This window comes from Grampus griseus (assembly GCF_964374135.1).
Source record: "Grampus griseus genome assembly, chromosome: 15".
In the NCBI taxonomy this organism is placed as follows: domain Eukaryota; kingdom Metazoa; phylum Chordata; class Mammalia; order Artiodactyla; family Delphinidae; genus Grampus; species Grampus griseus.
Genome location: NC_139009.1, coordinates 7,131,091 through 7,147,245, shown reverse-complemented (window position 1 = coordinate 7,147,245; position 16,155 = coordinate 7,131,091). Strand labels below are relative to the sequence as shown.

At 49.3% G+C, this 16,155-nt stretch overlaps 1 protein-coding gene across 1 annotated transcript in view; it reads right to left on the bottom strand.

The window, feature by feature from the left end:
* HPCAL1 (hippocalcin like 1) overlaps positions 1-16,155 on the bottom strand; it is a 111,756-nt gene that overhangs the window by 19,680 nt on the left and 75,921 nt on the right. Inside the window, exon 2 of the mRNA XM_082672199.1 lies at positions 13,095-13,181. The gene's annotated coding sequence lies outside the window, so the exon portion shown is untranslated. The remainder of the gene's footprint in view (positions 1-13,094; positions 13,182-16,155) is intronic.

The following is a 16,155-nucleotide window of genomic DNA, read 5'->3' as shown; positions in this document are numbered from 1 at the left end:
CTGAGGAACAAAAGGACAAATGCAGGCTGGGGAGGGGAGGCAGCTGGGGAAGGAAGGAAAAGGCACCATCAAGTGCTAGGAATTCAGACGAATTACAAATCTGAACTCTGCGCTTTGGGTAAAGTCTGAGTCAAAAAATACCTGAAAAAATACCCTTTTTCAGGCAAAGGGTAAGGACGGGAATGGCAGAGAGCTGTGAGGTAGATGACGGGCGTTTGCAGTGAGCAGAAGGAATCAGTTATTAGCACAGCCGCCGACGTCCCCCCCTCAGGGCAGACTCGGGAGGCCTGGGCGAGCTTGGGTAAGTCATAGGTCTCGCGGCTTTACTTTCCTCATCTAAAAAATATGAGTTTGGACAATGTGGCCCCCAGGCACGACCCACTCTAAAAAACGTCTTGGAGTCTATCCCCAGTGGAGGCCTCCACCGCACCGGAGAAGTTGGCCCACGTGGCTGGAGTGTGTGTCCCTCTCCCCGGGATCCCTGGGAAAAGACCCGTTCCCTTTTTTCCCAGCAGGTGGTAGAAAGCTAATTTCTGCCAGGTTCCTGCCTGAGTGATGACTCAATTCTCAATCCATGGGCCCTAAACGAACCCTTTCCAAATTTTGAATTCCTGTGCCCCAAATGAATGAGGTTTGGTCACATTCTATGATGTCTTGGGTAGAAACAGAAGAAATGTCATTATAAACATTAGACTTGAGGTGTTTTCAAGAACCACGTGGCCCCCCTGGGGTTTTGTGCCAGTTGACACAGGGCTCCGACCTCAGGGCAAGGTCCACTCTGCGAGGTGCTGCCCACGGCAGAGCCCCTGGAGGGATGGCTTCCGCCGAACGCTGCCTGGCTTCACTCAAGTGCGCTTCAGCACACCAATCCCCATTTTTTGTGTGTGTTTTTTGAAACTTGGAAGAAAACTTCCAGTGAATCATCTCATCTGCTATTTGATTCATGTTTAATGTCTCTGGAGAGAAATAAAAACAGTCAGTCATTCTTCCTAAAAGTGGCATCAGCCTGGCCAGGACACACACATGTTGAGGTACCAGCTGCCCCTTGGTGGGCGCAGGGCTACGGTCTTGAGCTGTCATCAGAGACGGTATTTATAATCAGAGTGAAGACAGCTCACGAATGTTGCCCTTTGCCATTTTTATTCTTTAAATCACAGCACCAGAAGCCAGAGATTCTGCAGGGAGAGCTGGGGCCAAAGCACAAACTCACACAGAAAGTGTCGATCAACACAGATTAACTGAGCACCTACTGAGTGGGAACCACTGGGATACACAAAAGTACAAGGTGCCCCCAAAGCTCCTCCAGTCTAGCTGGGAAGGAAGGAAGACATGGAAGGCATGAATTCCTCCTTCCTTTTCTACTCCGAGTTAGTTCCTACTCTAGCCTAACTCTGAGACAGCACGGTGCTGGAGGTGTGTGGGGAGGGAGGGAGGCAGCGGAAGGGGTGCAGAAGGGGGAGGGAAGGAAGGTGGCATTCCAGCCCAGGGCCCAAGGGTCCTTCCTTGACCCTTTTCCCCAAAGACATAGAGCTGAGTTCCAGTTACTCAGGGCGTGGCTAGGAATAGTCCACAGCCAATTAGCACAGCACCTCACACACATACACACACACACACACACACACACACACACACACACACACACACACACACACACACGATGGACGCGTAATTGGTGAGAGGAAGCAAGGAAGAAGAAAAGGCCGGCGACGGGGGTGCCCCTGGCAGCAGCCCCAGCTCCTCCGCGGGCCCAGCAGTTCAGCGCATCTGTAGCCGTGGAGTGCTGTCCAGCGTGCCCGAGAGCCCGCCTTCCTGGCCCTCCAGGTATCGGAATTGTCCATCAGAGGCCGTCTGACCCAGATGTTCTGCGACATCAGTGGAAGAGCCAGTTTCCTGGAGACCCTCTGAGGTCCTAGGAACAGCCACCAGAGCTACCATTTGGTAAGCATGCCCCAGGGGTATTTCTAATCTCAAAATGTGCACCTGGGGTCTGACAAACCCAAGAAAATATGAGGGGTCCACGGGAGAGAAAATGTGAAATCTGGGCTGTCTCAGAAATCACGGCCACGGGCCTGGGGCCGTGCCGGGTGCCTTGGGAGGCGAAGCCAGAGGAAGCAGCGTGGGCTCGACGGGAGAGGTGGGCGACAGAGGGGGAAGAGCCGAGCGGGCTCAGACCTGGCTCAGGGGCCCCGCCAGCGGCCAGCAGGCAGCGAGACCTCGGGGACATTGCTTGATCCTTCGTCTGTTCATTATGAAGCCTCCCTCTCTGTCCTGCCCCTTGGGCGCTGAGCAAAGACTGACCGGCAGGTGCCCTTCCTTTTACCCCTGCCTTTCTTCTCATGCAGAAACCTACCCAGAGCAGAAGCTCAGGGACGCCGAAGACAGCGATCCCCTTGCCTGGGGCTGGCCGTCCTGCAGACAGGCCAGGACAACAGCCCCCACCCTCCATTGTGCGCAGTGGATGAAAACGCTGAGCCGAGTGGGACGTACCACACGTGTGCGTGTGTGTGCGCACGTGTGAGCACACGTTTGCCCACGACGCTCGTCGTGCAGGACCTGCCCCTGCGGTTGAGGGTTGAAGGAGACGCCCATAGGAAGTGATATTACCAAGTCATCACTAGTTACTCTAAAAATAACCCTCAACGTACAAGCTAGGAAGGATTTCCCTTTCCCGGTGCCCCGCCTCAAAACCACAGCAGTTTCCATTCTGCCGGCCACTTCCGGACGGGCAGGTGGACAGCACCCAGGGGAGAGGTTAGTCCAGGGTCATGTTTCTCCTGGCCCCGGCAGAACCCCTGGTCTCCATGTCCCTGTTCATCTACCATCTTACACAGCCATGGTTAAATCTCTAGGAGCAACAATTATCTTTGAACTGTGTGCAGAGGTCCACCATGCAGTGCGATTTCGAGATGCTTCTCCTTGTTGGATTATGGTTGCGAGTGTCCCACTCCTCAGGCATGATCTACACCCTCCCACCTGTCCGGCTCATCTCCTAGCCCCCCACTTGTTCATCCCCTCCAGTGACACTGATCTCCTTGCCGCTCCTGAACACCTCAGACATGCTACTGCCACAGGCCCTTTGCACTGGTTCTTCCTCTGATATCCAATTGCTCCCTCACCTCCATCAGGTCTCGGCTCAGGGCACTTCTCAGTGAAGCCTTCTGTAAGTCCTCTGTCCAAAACTGAAGCCCCAACAAACATTCTTATCCCCTTGCCTACTTTATTTTTTCTCTTTATTTTACTGAATTGTCTCTCTCCCCCCAACTAGAATACAGAGTCCCTGGGGCCAGGTTTTATTCTAGTTGGTTCTCCATGGGAAGTCCAGAGCCTGGAAGCTCTAGTGTGTGTGATCGGTACATGTTTGTCGAGGGAATGAATGCATGATTGCTGGGGGTGGAGGGGGACCCGCAGCCATAGCACGCAGGTGCCTCTTCTCCAGTGCTTGGAGCAGGTGGGCCGAGATGGAGGATGCAGGGGACACACTGGCTTGTCCATCACCAAAGGCAGAGGGAAGAGAGAAGGGGTCCTCCCATTTCCCATCACTGACCCAGCACATCCTGACCAAGGATGTTCCTGTGCCAGAGGCGCCATCTGCCCCCCAGAGCTTCTGATCTCTTGGTGGTAGGGGTGGAGGGGTTACTGAATATTTGCCGTGTGTGCACTGAAATACCCGGGGTCCCGGGATGGGAAGAGACACCACAGACCAGCTCCTCTGCCCCCTTTGGACCCCTGCGTCTGTTTCAGCTCCTGAAGCCTCGCTACTAGCCTCAGCAGGACTCAACCTGGCCAGGCACCACCCTCACCCCATGCACCGGTGCCCACCCGCCAGCCTCCAGCTGGGCATCTATATGCAGGTGATGTCCAGGCAAGGAGACCCAGACCCAGCTCCAACAGGGCCGGTGAAAGGAGACTGGACTAACGAAAGCAGCACCTTCCACGTGAAGCTGCATCTGTTTTCTTTGGGGAGAAAAGCCCAGAGACCCACTCACTAATCTGTCTCCGGAGGCAGGGGCCCCGCCTGGGTCTCCTGTTCCACCCCAGTGAATGCTTTCACTGGGTGAACAGGGAAGATGAGAGAAGGAAGGATGGGGCAGTGGGAGTAACACCCCTCCGTCAGGAAGTCCACACCCCAGTGTCCAAACAAGAGAGGCAGGAAAGCCCCACCCACGGGATGCCGGGAGGAGAGAGTGCTCGGCTGGTGCCGCGGCATCTGTGCCGGCGTGAAACCAGCTGCACCCGGGGTGTGCGGGGGCCTGTGGGTCTGAGCTGCCAGCTCACATCTGGTGGGAGCCCCCAGATGGAACCGGCAACCTGGCATCTGCCCTCAGACACACCGGTCGTCATGCCGGGCACCCAGCGACCTCGGAAATTAAGGTGCTGACACTTCAGCAGGCTTGGGGTCCAGATCTTAGCCTCATAGCCAAGCGCTGAAGGTGATGGCTTCTGGGTGGGAAGATGAGAATTACAAAGCGGCATCCTCTGCTTCCGAGGGCGAGCAAATTCCAGACGTCCTGGGAGGGCTCTGAGGCTGGCTCTCCTGCGCTGGGCATGGCCAGGCAGGGCTGAGCCTCCAACAGCCGCTGCCCCAAGCCCTCCCCCCACTTGGGGAACAGAGCCCACATCCCTGGCCTCCGTGGGCGCTCACAGCACTGGGGGCGGGCAGGGCAGGGCTGAGGACTTAGAGCAGTCACTGTAGTAACTACTGGGCACCTGGGCGGGAAGGCGGAGGAGCTAAGGGGCCCCCGAACCTCCTTCTCACCCCCACGGCACCGGCCCCAGCACCGCACCGGACACTATTCTTAGCTCTAATCTCGTAACCACCCCAGGGAGGGAGGTGTGATTAACCAGCTTATGGGTGAGACTGGGGGGAGGCTAAGTGGCCTAGAGGGATCCGAGTGCACAGATCCGAGTCAAAGGCCTTTGTCCCACCCACCGACTGGTTCCTTCCTTCGGGACAGGACTGAACACTCGGCTCGAGAAGAGCAACACAGCCGAGTGGCTGGCTTCTCAGCGCTGCAGCCAGCTGGCTCAGTGCAGCCCGCAGGGCAATAGGGATCACAAGGGAGCAGTACAGAGTGCCTCTGGGCACAGGTGACAGGCACTGGCTCTGCCCAGGGTCAGGAAGGCCTGGGAAGGGATGGGATGTGTGAAACAGATACAAGGGGAAAGGTGGTGCAGGCAAAGGGCAAGGCCGAGCAAAGGCCCGGGTGCTGGATGTCACCTTCAGACGGTGCAGGTGCCCTGCGTTCACAGAGCCTCCTTCACACCCAAAGCTTGACGTGAGGCCGGGAGGGTAGCGGATTCAAACAGATGAAGGGCTCACAGGTCATGCTAATTACCTTGCACTTCGCCCCTTGTCTGACAGGAGAGCAGGCGGGGTTCAGCGCTCCAGGTTTGGGGTTCAGACCCAGTTAGGGCCTCGCCATGCAGGAGGACAGGAGGCTGGGGGGCCTCTGGGTGAGGAAGAGATTCCTGTGATCAGTCTGGGGAGACGGGAAGGGCAGCAAAGCGGGGGGCTGGAGAGAGACGACTGGGAAGAGGGAGGTGGGTGGAAAAAGGGGGCGTCTGAACCCAAGCTGTCAGAGGTAACGATGCAGCTGAGGTCCCGGTGTGGCCATGGGAGGGGCTGCGTAGACAGGGCGAGCAGGGAGGGTAGGCTCAGCACTGGGACCCCGTGCCTCTGGGAGGATGGGGTCTGCGTAGAGGATGACAGGAGATGTGGGGGGAGAGGGAAGAGCTCAGCGGCAAGAGCCTCGGCGACCAGGGGCCCCTTCTTAGCTAGAGGAGGGAGGACTCTATACCCATTTCCCACTTTGTCATCGGGGGTGACAGCTGGAGCCAGCTGCAGGGTGCTGCGTCCTTGCACACCATGGTTTGGGGGCGGAGCAAAGTCAATTCACGTGGGAGAGGGGCACCAAGCGTCCTGTGGGACGTGGGCTGGGAGCACCGAGGGCCCCGACCACACTCACCCCTGCCCTGCTCAAGAGTGTCCTCTTCAAAGTCTGCCCCTTGCCCTCAGGGAGGCGCGGGAGAGGAGTGGAGGGCGATCGCGCCACCCACTCAGGCACTGGGAGGCTGCTGAGCTCCCAGGGCGATCCCTCGCCCTCCAAACCCCCCTCCAGGCCACATGGGCCCTCGGGGGTACAGGAGGGAGGCCGGGGAGATCAGGAGAGGCAGGCGGGAGGGGCCCTCCAGGACCCCAGACCAGAGGAGCAGGAGAGGAGAGGAGGGAGTTTGCCCCGCCCACTCGAGCCCAGGAAGCCTGCTGAGCCCCCAGGTGAGGTCCTCTGCCCTCTGAGACCGGGGTTGGGGGCTCGCCTGGGCCCCTTCTGTTCCTTGAGCCTAAGCCCCACCCCGCACAGCCCCCAGGGCCTTTTCCAGCCCTGGGGGTCCTAAGCATTGGCCCCGCCCACCCCCCCAAACCTCACCCTTGCTTAGGCCCTGCCCTCCACAGCCAAGGCCTTTCCACCCCCCCCTTTTTTTTCCTTTCCCCCCTCCTCTATTTTACTACTGTGGTACTGATGTACCTTCTGGTTGTTGATTCATCTATATTTTTATTTTTACATTCTTTCTAACATATCTGTTAGTTTCCTAGTCTAATTTTATTTTTTACTTTGTTATTTTTCTCTCTCTTTTTTTTTTTTTTTTTTTTTGCCACCCCACGCAGCTTGCGGGATCTTGATTCGCAAGCCCAGGGTTGGGGGGAAGCTCCTGACGTGGGAGCTCCAAGTCCAAACCACTGGACTAACAGAGAACCTCAGACCCCAGGGAATATTCATTGGACTGAGCTCTCACAGAGTTCCTCATCTCAGCACCAAGACCCAGCTCTACCCAACAGCCTACAAACTCCAGTGTTGGAAGCCTCAGGTCAAACAACCAGTAAAACAGGAACACAATCCCACTCATAAAAAGAAAAAAAAATGAGACAGCAAAAGAAATATGTCACAGATGAAGAAGCAAGGTAAAAACCTACAAGACCAAATAAATGAAGAGGAAATAGGCAATCTACCTGAAAAAGAATTCAGAGTAACGACAGTAAAGATGATCCAGAATCTCGGAAACAGAATGGAAGCACAGATTGATAAACTACAAGAAATGTTTAACAAAGATCTAGAATAACTAAAGAACAAACAAACGGAGATGAACAACACAATAACTGAAATGAAAAATACACTAGAAGGCATCAATAACAGAATAACTGAGGCAGAAGAAGGAATAAGTGAGCTGGAAGACAAAATGGTGGAAATAACTGCTGAGGAGCAGAATAAAGAAAAAAGAATGAAAGAATTGAAGACAATCTCAGAGACCTCTGGGACAACACGAAACACACCAACATTCGAATTATAGGGGTCCCAGAGGAAGAAGAGAAAAAGAAAAGGTCTGAGAAAATATTTGAAGAGATTATAGTGGAAAAATTCCCTAACATGGGAAAGGAAGTAGTCACCCAAGTCCAGGAAGCACAGAGAGTTCCATACAGGATAAACCCTAGGAAAAACATACCAAGACACATATTAATCAAACTAAGAAAAATTAAATTCAAAGAAAAATATTAAAGCAGCAAGGGAAAAACAAAAAATAACATACAAAGGAATCCCTGTACAGTTATCAGCTGATTTTTCAGTGGAAACTCTGCAGGCCAGAAGGGAGTGGCAGGATATACTTAAAATGATGAAAGAGAAAAACCTACAACCAAGATTACTCTACCCAGCAAGGATCTCATTCAGATTCAATGGAAAAGTCAAAAGCTTTTCAGACAAACAAAAGCTAAGAGAATTCACATCACCAAACCAGCTTTACAACAAATGCTAAAGAAACTTTTCTAAGTGGGAAACACAACAGAAGAAAAAGACCCACAGAAACAAACCCAAAGCAATTAAGAAAATGGTAATAGGAACATACATATCAATAATAACCTTGAATGTAAATGGATTAAATGTTCCAACCAAAAGACACAGACTGGCTGAATGGATACAAAAACAAGACCCATATATATGCTGTCTACAAGAGACACACTTCAGACCTAGGGACACAAACAGCCTGAAAGTGAAGGGATGGAAAAAGATATTCCATGCAAATGGAAATCAAAAGAAAGCTAGAGTAGCAATACTTGTATCAGATAAAATAGACTTTAAAATAGACTGTTACAAGAGATAAGGAGGGACACTACATAATGATCAAAGGATCAATCCAAGAAGAAGATATAACAATTACAAATGTTTATGCACCCAACATAGGAGCACCCCAATACATAAGGCAAATGTTAACAACCATGAAAGGAGAAATCGACACTACACTTAACACCAATGGACAGATCATCCAAACAGAAAATAAATAAGGAAACCCAAGCTTTAAATGACACAATAGACCAGATAGATCTAATTGATATTTATAGAACATTCCACCCCAAAGTGGCAGAATACACTTTCTTCTCAAGTGCACATGGAACATTCTCCAGGATAGATCACATCTTGGGCCACAAATCAAGCCTCTGAAAATTTAAGAAAACTGAAATCATATCAAACATCTTTTCTGACCACAACGCTATGAGACTGGAAATCAATTACAGGAAAAAAACTAAAAAACACAAATACATGGAGGCTAAACAGTGCGCTACTAAATAACCAAGAGATCACTGAAGAAATCAAAGAAGAAATAAAAAAATACATAGAAACAAATGACAATGAAATCACGACGACCCAAAACCTATGGGACACAGCAAAAGCAGTTCTAAGAGGGAAGTTTCCAGCAATTCAACCTCACCTCAAGAAACAAGAAAAATCTCAAATAAACAATCTAACCCTACACTGAAAACAACCGGAGAAAGAAGAACAGAGAAAACCCAAAGTCAGTAGAAGGAAAGAAATCATAAAGATCAGAGCAGAAATAAATGAAATAGAAATGAAGAAAACAATAGCAAAGATCAATACAACTGAAAGCTGGTTCTTTGAGAAGATAAACAAAACTGATAAATCCTTAGCCAGACTCATCAAGAAAAAAAGGGAGAGGATGCAAATCAATAAAATTAGAAATGAAAAAGGAGAAATCACAACTGACACTGCAGGAATACAAAGGATTATAAGAGACTACTACAAACAACTATATGCCAATAAAATGGACAACCATGAAGAAGTGGACAAATTCTTGGAAAGGTACAATATTCCAAGACTGAACCAGGAAGAATTAGAAAATATAAACAGACCTATCACAAGTAATGAAATTGAAACCATAATTAAAAATCTTCCAAGGAACAAAAGTCCAGGACCAGATGGCTTCACAGGTGAATTCTATCAATCATTTAGAGAAGAGCTAACACCTATCCTTCTCAAACGCTTCCAAAAAGTTGCAGAGGGAGAAACACTCTCGTATTCATTCTACAAAGCCACCATCACCCTGATACCAAAACCAGAAAAAGATATCACAAAAAAGGAAAATTATAGACCAGTATCATTGATGAACATAGATGCAAAAATCCTGAACAGAATCAAACAGCACATTAAAAGGATCATACACTATGATCAAGTGGGATTTACCCCAGGGCTGCAAAGATTCTTCAATATATGCAAACCAATCAATGTGATACACCACATTAACAAATTATGCAAAGATTCTTCAATATATGCAAACCAATCAATGTGATATACCACATTAACAAATTAAGGAATAAAAACCATATGATCATCTCAATAGATGCAGAAAAAGCTTTTGACAAAATTCAACACCCATTTATCATAAAAACTCTCAAGAAAATGGGCATAGAGGGAACCTATCTCAACATAATAAAGGCTATATATGACAAACCGACAGCAAGCATCATACTCAATGGTGAAAAACTGAAAGCATTTCCACTAGGATCAGGAACAAGACAAGGATGTCCACTCTCACCACTCTTATTCAACATAGTTTTGGAAGTCCTAGCCATGGCAATCAGAGAAGAAAAAGAAATAAAAGGAATACAAATTGGAAAAGAAGTAAAACTGTCACTATTTGCCGATGACATGATACTATACATAGAAAATCCTAAAGATGTCACCAGAAAACTACTAGAACTGATCAATGAATTTGGTAAGGCTGCAGGATACCAAATTAATGCACAGAAATCTCTGGCATTCCTATACACCAATAACGAAAAATCAGAAAGAGAAATTAAGGAAACACTCCCATTTACCACTGCAACAAAAAGAAAAAAATACCTAGGAATAAACCTACCTAGGGAGACAAAAGACTTGTATGCAGAAAACTATAAGACACTGATGAAAGAAATTACAGATGATACAAACAGATGGAGAGATATGCCATGTTCTTGGATTGGAAGAATCAATATTGTGAAAATGACTACCCAAAGCAATCTACAGATTCAATGCAATCCCTATCAAACTACCAATGGCATTCTTCGCAGAATTAGAACAAAAAATCTTACAATTCATATGGAAACACAAAAGACCCCAAATAGCCAAAGCAATCTTGAGAAAGAAAAACGGAGCTGGAGGAATCAGGCTCCCCGACTTCAAACTATACCACAAAGCTTCAGTAATCAAGACAGTATGGTACTGGCACAAAAACAGAAATATAGATCAGTGGTACAGGATAGAATGCCCAGAGATAAACCCACGCACATATGGTCACCTAATTTACGACAAAGGATGTAAGAACGTACAATGGAGAAAAGACAGCCTCATCAATAAGTGGTGCTGGGAAAACTGGACAGCTACATGTAATAGAATGAAATTAGCACACTCCCTAACACCATACACAAAAATAAACTCCAAATGGATTAAAGACTTAAATGTAAGACCAGACACTATAAAACCTTTAGAAGAAAACATAGGAAAAACACTCTTTGACATAAACCACAGCAAGATCTTTTTTGACCCCCCCCCTAGAGTAACAGAAATAAAAACAAAAATAACCCAATGGGACTTAATTAAACTTAAAAGCTTCTGCACAGCAAAGGAAACCATAAACAAGACAAAAAGACAACCCTCAGAATGGGAGAAAATATTTCAAATGAATCAACAGACAAAGGATTAATCTCCAAAATATACAAATAGTTCATGGAGCTCAATATCAAAAAAACAAACAATCCAGTTAAAAAATGGGCGGAAGACCTAAATAGACATTTCACCAAGGAAGACATACAGATGGCCAAGAGGCACATGAAAAGATGCTCAACATCACTAATTATTAGAGAAATGCAAATCAAAACTATAATGAGGGCTTCCCTGGTGGCGCAGTGGTTGAGAATCTGCCTGCTAATGCAGGGGACACGGGTTTGAGCCCTGGTCTGGGAAGATCCCACATGCCGTGGAGCGACTAGGCCCGTGAGCCACAACTACTGAGCCTGCGCGTCTGGAACCTGTGCTCCGCAACAAGAGGAGGCCGCGACAGTGAGAGGCCCGCGCACCGCGATGAAGAGTAACCCCCGCTTGCCACAACTAGAGAAAGCCCTCGCACAGATACGAAGACCCAACACAGTCAAAAATAAAAATAAATAAATTAAAAAAAAAAAAAAAAAAAAAAAAACTATAATGAGGTATCACCTCACGCTGGTCAGAATGGCCATTATCAAACAAACTAGAAACAATAAATGCTGGAGAGGGTGTGGTGAAAAGGGAACCCTCCTGCACTGTTGGTGGGAATGTGAATTGGTACAGCCACTATGGAGAACAGCATGGAGGTTCCTTAAAAAACTAAAAATAGAACTACCATATGACCCAGCAATCCCACTGCTGGGCACACTGAGAAAACCATAATTCAAAAAGAGACATGCACCACAATGTTCATTGCAGCACTATTTACAATAGCCAGGACATGGAACCAACCTAGATGTCCATCAACAGATGAATGGATGAAGAAGATGTGGCACATATATACAATGGAATATTACTCAGCCATAAAAAGAAACAAAATTGAGTTATTTGTAGTGAGGTGGATGGACCTAGAGTGAAGTAAGTGAGAAAGAAAAACAAATACCGTATGCTAACGCATATATATGGAATCTTAAAAAAAAAAATGTTACTGATGAACCTAGTTGCAGGGCAGAAATAAAGAGGTAGACATAGAGAACGGACTTGGTGACATGGGGTGGGAGGGCAAAGCTGAGGCGAAGTGAGAGTAGCATTGACATATACACACTACCGAATGTAAAATAGTTGGCTGGTGGGAAGCAGCCGCATAGCACAGGGAGATCAGCTTGGTGCTTTGCGATGACCCAGAGGGGTGGGACAGGGAGGGTGGGAGGGAGGCTCAAGAGGGAGGGGATACGGGGACATGTGTGGGCATATGGCTGATTTGCTTTGTTGTGCAACAGAAACTAACACGGTATTGTGAAGCAATTATACTCCAGTAAAGATCTATTAAAAATAAATAAATAGGGCTTCCCTGGTGGTGCAGTGGTTGAGAGTCCGCCTGCCAATGCAGGGAACACGGGTTCGTTCCCGGTCCGGGAAGATCCCACATGCCGCGGAGCGGCTGGGCCTGTGAGCCATGGCCGCTGAGCCTGTGCATCCGGAGCCTGTGCTCCGCAACAGGAGAGACCACAGCAGTGAGAGGCCCGCGTACCACAAAAAAATAATAAAATAAATAAATTTTAAAAATAGTTTAAAGAAAAAGTCTGCCCCTTATATTCCTTTTTTTTTTTTGGCCTTGCTGCACGGCTTGCAGGATCTTAGTTCCCTGACCAGGGATCAAACCCGGGCCCTCAGCAGTGAAAGTGCCGAGTCCTAACCACTGGACCGCCAGGGAATTCCCTGCCTCTTATATTCTGATTCGCTAATTCTCCTCCATGGACGCATCCCACAACCAAAGCACCCAGGCCAAATGACTTACCCACAAAAACCCGGCCAATTTAGGACAAGAAACCTAGATTACTGCAGGACCTGGGTGGTTCTTTTTGTCTCCAGGCCTCAGTTTCCTGACCCATCTCATGGGAGTGCTGGGCAGGCTGTCCCCCCAAAGCCCGGTCTTCCCTGTTCGTTCCGCTGAGCTGGGTCAAGTCCGTGCACACCGGCACGTGGTCAGGACCCCATAGAATGGTAGAGGCCCCTCAGCTCTCCATTCGCACCTGCCCCCAGGCCCGTCTGGTCTCCAGGAACACTTACCCAAGGCCAAGTGGAGGCGGAGAGGGAGCAGGGATCAGAACCTCGGAGGCCGGTTCCACGTCCTGGCCCGGGCTGCTAGACCATGCCCTGCAAGAGAGGACAGACCAGTCATGTGGGGTGGGGACACCCCGGCTCAGAGCAACTGACTTTCTCCCCGGTCGGTTCCGTGCAATCTACGCACATTTCCCCGTTATCTTCTCGTAATACTAGGTTCTCTCCCTCCACAGCAATGATCATGGTTTATATGCACTCACTGGAGCGGTCCTGAGGACAGGAACAGAGTAGCTCACCCAGCCGGAAAGCCCAGGCCCCCACAGTGTGAGGGCCCCCGGGGCTCCCCTTGCTGCTGCAGACTGAGGGGTTGCAGCTCCCCCGAACTGACTGTGAGCTCCACAAGGGCAGGGAGGCGGCGTCTTTGTTTCTGAGCAGCAGGCTCCTGGCCCAGAGCCTGTATGCAGCAGGTGCTCAATAAATAATCCGTGTTTGACAAACGAGTGCCCCAAAATGCATCACACGGACATTACTGCAGGCAGAGTGCACTTTGCTCAGAGTTGAAATTCGACCCTGCTTCACCAATACAGAGCTTCATATGCCAGTTACATTATTTAAACTCACTGCTAGGATTCCAGACGTGGAGCAGAAAAGGCACACATCTTTCCACCAGAAATACTCACTGGAGGTCACTTACAGATTTTATACATATACATACACACACATATATATCCATATGTAACATTTTTAATAGACTTTATTTTTTAGAGCAGTTTTATGTTCACGGCAAAATAGAGCAGAAAGCACAGAGATCCCACAGACCCCCTGTCCCCCAGACACAACTTTCCCCACCTTCAGCATCCCCTCCACACACCGGGGTGTACGTGTTACGATCGGTGGACCTACAATGGTACATATTATCACCCCAAATCCATAGTTCACACGAGAGTTCATTCTTGGTGTTTTACATTCTGTGGGTTTGGACAAATGTTTAATGTCCTGTATTCACCATTATAGTATCATACAGAGCAGTTTCACTGCCCTAAAATTCCTCTATGCTCGCCTCGTCTCATATTTTGAAAAGGCGCTTTCACGTCAATGATCTCAGCGAATTCATCTCACGACTCTGTGATCTCTGCTTTGACACTCAGGGAAATCAAGGTCTGGACAGGGTCAAGGGCCCTCCACAAGGTCACCCTCGTGAAAACCTAACAAGAGTCGGTGGCAGAATGTGCTAGAAGCATTGTGTCTGGTGGTCATTTTATCATCCCACCCTCCTAACAGCCCTGGCGGGGAAGGTCCATTCTAACCCCCGGTTTACAGAGGAGCAAACAGACTTGGGGACACTTGCCAAGGTCACACGCGGCTAAGTGGGACGGTCAAAATGCAAATCCCTAAACCCACTTCTGCTCTTTCCAGATGCACTTGTTAGTTACAGGGGCTTATAGGAGGCATGAGAATGCAGGGGGAAGGCACCGCCTCGGGTTAGGGGGGCTTTTGCTTTCCCGGAGCTGGAGCAGGTAGGTCCCAGGGCTGCAGCCCTCCTGGGGGGACCCCGCCCTCCAGCCATACTGCACAATTAATACCTAGGGGCCTCGCCTGGCTGCAGGTCAGTCCGACATCCGGCCACAGAGGCCCCACCATTCCCAGCCTCGTGGGGGCAGCCCTGCAGGAACATCGAGCTCAGGGATCAGCTCAGGGATGGATGAAAGCATCCCTAGACCACATGGACACCGTCCTGTCTCACCAGACACACCCCAGCTCTCACGGGGCAAGCTCTGTGCAGTGGGGAGAGCAGAGAGGTGCGCCTGTGCTGAGCGGCCCTGTGATCTCTACCATCCTTAGTTTCCCCATCTGTGACAAAGCGGAGGGGCTGGATCCCTGGGAGGCTGGGCCAGCTCTGACACCAGGCTTCCTAGCAGGAGGGGCCATCATTCCAGAGGCTTCTGGCTCCCAGGCTGCTTGGGAACACTCCATTAACTCAAATTACAAATTTCCTCCTGGCTCTATCGCTGAGCCACAGGGGCTCCCCCGGCCACCAGCTTTCCTGTGACAGATAAAGATTACAGTCATTGCTCGAGATGGAATCGAGGAGCAGAAGTCATTATGCAGAAATAATTATGTTGAGTTATGTCTGGTTGCTCCTGATTTCTGCCTCACAATTGTCTTACAAATGGTCCTGCCTCTTCCTCTCCGGGACAGCAAACTGCGGAGGCCTGGGTGATTCAGACAGACCTCCTGGGCCCAATTGTACTGCTCCAAACTCCTCCTGCTGGGTGGGGCATCAGCATGGTAGGGCAAGGTTCTCTGTGACACCCTTTCCTTTCTCTGGGCACTTGGGACAGAGGAGAGGTAGAAGACAAAAGCCCTGGGGAGGGGGCACACTCACTGACTCACCCACATGCCCCACTGCATTGAACCCTCCTAGGAGGCCCTCTTCACCCATCACTTTCTCCTGGGGCCCTGCCTGACCTCTCAGCCCTTTGTTCACGTTAGGCCTAAGGCACCTCCCTCTCTTAGGTCTGGGGTCTCTGAGGAGTGACTCAGGCAGTGACTAGGATTGATTCATTCTTGTACTCCCAGCTCCTAGCACAGAGCAAGGCCTCGGGAGAACAGAGAGGGCTGTGTGGCTGGACTGCTTGGGCTCAAATCCTAGCTCTCCTATTCCCTAGCTGTGTGACCCTGGCCCATTATTTAACTTCTCTCTGCCTCAGTTTTCCAGGCTGTAAAATGGAGACGATGATAATCCGACCTAGTTCTCAAGCTCTTATAAAGATTAAATGAGCTAATGTACACACACACACAAAAGACTTGCTCATAGGAAGAACGCACTACATGTCAACACTGACTAAAAGAGCAGAGAGGTCTCGAAAACATTCTTGTAAGACTCTAAGCCAACTAGAAAGACACAAACTATTGAAACTGACTCAAGAAGAAATATGTCTGAAATACCTAGAACAAGGCAAGAGATTGAATTAATAATCAAAAAATTACTCACAAAGAAAAGCCCAGATGGTCTCACTGCTGAGTTCTGTAAACACTTAAAGAATTAATAACAATTCTTCACAAA